Source organism: Peromyscus eremicus, chromosome 1 (genome assembly GCF_949786415.1).
Source record: "Peromyscus eremicus chromosome 1, PerEre_H2_v1, whole genome shotgun sequence".
NCBI lineage: Eukaryota > Metazoa > Chordata > Mammalia > Rodentia > Cricetidae > Peromyscus > Peromyscus eremicus.
Window position 1 is genome coordinate 128,513,457 of NC_081416.1, and position 3,034 is coordinate 128,516,490.

Here is a 3,034-nt window from a genome sequence, read left to right on the forward strand (position 1 = left end):
AGTGTTTTACAACTTGTGTCCTTGGGGTTTCATTTATTTTAGCCCAAATCTACAAAATGCTGCTGAAATGTATTTCAGATTTAAGAACAAAGAGTGGTATACTACAGAAAGAAGTTATGAACAGCCTTTCCTCAGCTGCCGCCAAGGTGCTCGGTTCTTCCGAGGAAGCTAAGGCCGCGTTGGGGTGAGGCCCTCACTTCATCCGGCAACTAGCACCGTGCCGGCAACATGGCCTCCGTCTCCGAGCTCGCCTGCATCTACTCCGCCCTCATCCTGCACGACGATGAGGTGACGGTCACGGAGGACAAGATCAATGCCCTCATTAAAGCAGCTGGTGTCAATGTTGAACCTTTCTGGCCTGGCTTGTTTGCAAAGGCCCTGGCCAATGTCAACATTGGGAGCCTCATCTGCAACGTAGGGGCTGGTGGGCTGGAGCCGCGCCAGCAGGTGGTCCTGCCCCCTCTACTGCTGCTGCCCCAGCTGAGGAAAAGAAAGTGGAAGCAAAGAAGGAAGAATCTGAGGAGTCGATGACGACATGGGCTTTGGTCTTTTTGACTAAACCTCTTTTGTTAACATGTCCAATAAAAACATGAACCTGTAAAAAAAAAAAAAAAAAAAGAAGTTATGAACATCAACATTTCATCAAGTTTCTTACGTTTTTATTTAAAGTATTTGTTACAATAAATATTTTTTTAATTGGACAGTTTTAATTATTATGAAAATACACACTATATTCCATACATTATATTCTAATCACTGTTTCCCTTCCCTTAACTACCCCCACATCCTTCCAACCTCCCCTCCTTCCAACTCACTCAGATCTACACCTTCTTTCCTCTCTTAGAAAGCAGACAACTAAAAATAAACAAACAAATAAAAACATAATAGGACAAAACAGTTAAGCAGAGAAAAACGAAGAGTGAAAGAAAAAGCACAAGAAACACATACAGATGCAGTCTCTCCCTCCCTCCCTCCCTCTCTCTCTCTCTCTCTCTCTCTCTCTCTCTCTCTCACACACACACACACACACACACACACACACACACACACACACACAGAGAGAGAGAAATCCCATAAAACATAAAATTGGAAAAATGCCTAAACAAGTCATTATAAGACAGAAAAGGCCGGGCAGTGGTGGCGCACGCCTTTAATCCCAGCACCCGGGAGGCAGAGCCAGGTGGATCTCTGTGAGTTCGAGGCCGGCCTGGGCTACCAAGTGAGTTCCAGGAAAGGTGCAAAGCTACACAGAAAAACCCTGTCTCAAAAAAAAAAAAAAAAAAAGACAGAAAAGTTCCCAAAACACTACGGAGCTTGTTTGTGTTGGCACTCTACTGCTGGGCCAGCGGGCCTGCCCTTAAGTGTGGTTGGTATATCCAGTGAGACTCCCTTGGAGAAAACTAATTTTTCTTTTGTAAATGGTTATCAATTGGAGATAGCTTCTGGGTTAGGGATAGAGGCTTGTGTCTACTTCCCTTCTCAGTTTTGTTACCCCATCTGGCTTTGAACTGTGCAGGCCCTGTGCATGCGGCCACAGTTTCTGTAAGTTCGTACATGCATCTGTGTATCTGTCCTGTTTATAGCTAGAAGGCTTGTTTCCTTGGCTTTTTTACTCCTATTGGCTCTTATAATCTTTCTGCCTCCTCTTCGGCAAAGTTCCCTGAGCTCTGCGGGAAGGGATTTGATGGATATATCTCATTTAGGACTGAGTGTTCCAAGGTCTCTCATTCTCTGCACATTGTTCAGTTGTGAGTCTCTGTATTTATTGCCATCCTCTGTAGGAGGAAGCTTCTCTGATGACAGTGAAGAAAAACACTGATCTCTGAATGTAGCAGAGTGTTCTTAGCAGTCATTTTATTGCTACATTCCTTTGGTAAAACAGTAGTGTTTGGTTTTCCCTTAGATCCCTGGCCTACTTAGACTGATTTTTTTGCCCCTGGAGCATTGTCAGGTATGGGTTCCTTCTCATGGACTGAGCCTTAAATCCAATCAAATAGTGGTTGGTTACTCCAACATCTTTTGTACCACTGTTACACCCGCATATCATGCAGTCACACCACCATTGTAGACTGAATGGTTTGTAGCTGGATTTGTATTGACCTTTCTCCTCTGGTATTGTGCAGAGTACCTTCAAGTACCATGAACAGTCGTCAGTAGGGCTGAAGGCTCTAGGTCGGCACCAGCTTGACTACTCTATGTTCAGTGAGTTATGTAGGCATTGTCTTCAGCAACAGGGCCTTACCATCAGTGTGTGGGGAGCAACCAGTAGCCTTATTAAAATCCTGGGCTGTTTGGGAGTTTACATGTGGTCCTTTTGCCCAAAAACTCAATTCCATGTAACTCATTCAGGGCAGTGGAGGTTTCATTTAACAACGAGAGATGTCTAGTTGGGATTTTGTCATTCTCTTAAAATAAATACATGTATGAAAAAAATCTAAATAGAATCCTAATTACTATTTATTGATCATCTTCTATGTGGCAGGCATAGGTTTTTAAAATATCTTTGGGTGGATATCTATATAATTGATTGATTGATTGATTGCAATTTATTATTCTCAATAATAGTATTTTCAGGTCATTTTAAAATGTTTAATTTTAATTTTCCCCCAGTTGTTCGAGGTGAAATCTACATTCACACTGGTAATGACGTATATTTAGCTCTTGTTGCTCAGTTTTAGCATTTAAATCCATAAACTGAATTGAGTTTAAAATGAATCCTTTTTTTCCAATCTTCAGTAACTTCCAAAGAATTCTGAATCTAATAATTGACTCATTTACCTAATGAGAGAAGTTACAGTTTTTGAGAGGATATGATCAAAGAGACACATGGGTAGCCTACTAAACATTGTATTTGGGTTATATTTCTTGCTTCTTGAAGTTTATGAGATTCTTAAAATTTAAAAAAAATTAAACATTAAACTTAATTTTATAAAATTAGTACAATGAATCTGCAGTGACTTCTGAGACCAATTAACTGAAATTGAGCCAAATTCAGAGCTTAAAGACAGAATCCATTGCTGGGCTGCCCTGACAG

The 3,034-nt window shown here is 41.1% G+C and overlaps 1 pseudogene; it reads left to right on the plus strand.

The window, feature by feature from the left end:
• The first annotated feature begins 228 nt into the window (after nucleotides 1-228).
• Nucleotides 229-559, plus strand: LOC131902303 (large ribosomal subunit protein P1-like; annotated as a pseudogene).
• Nucleotides 560-3,034: the final 2,475 nt, after the last annotated feature.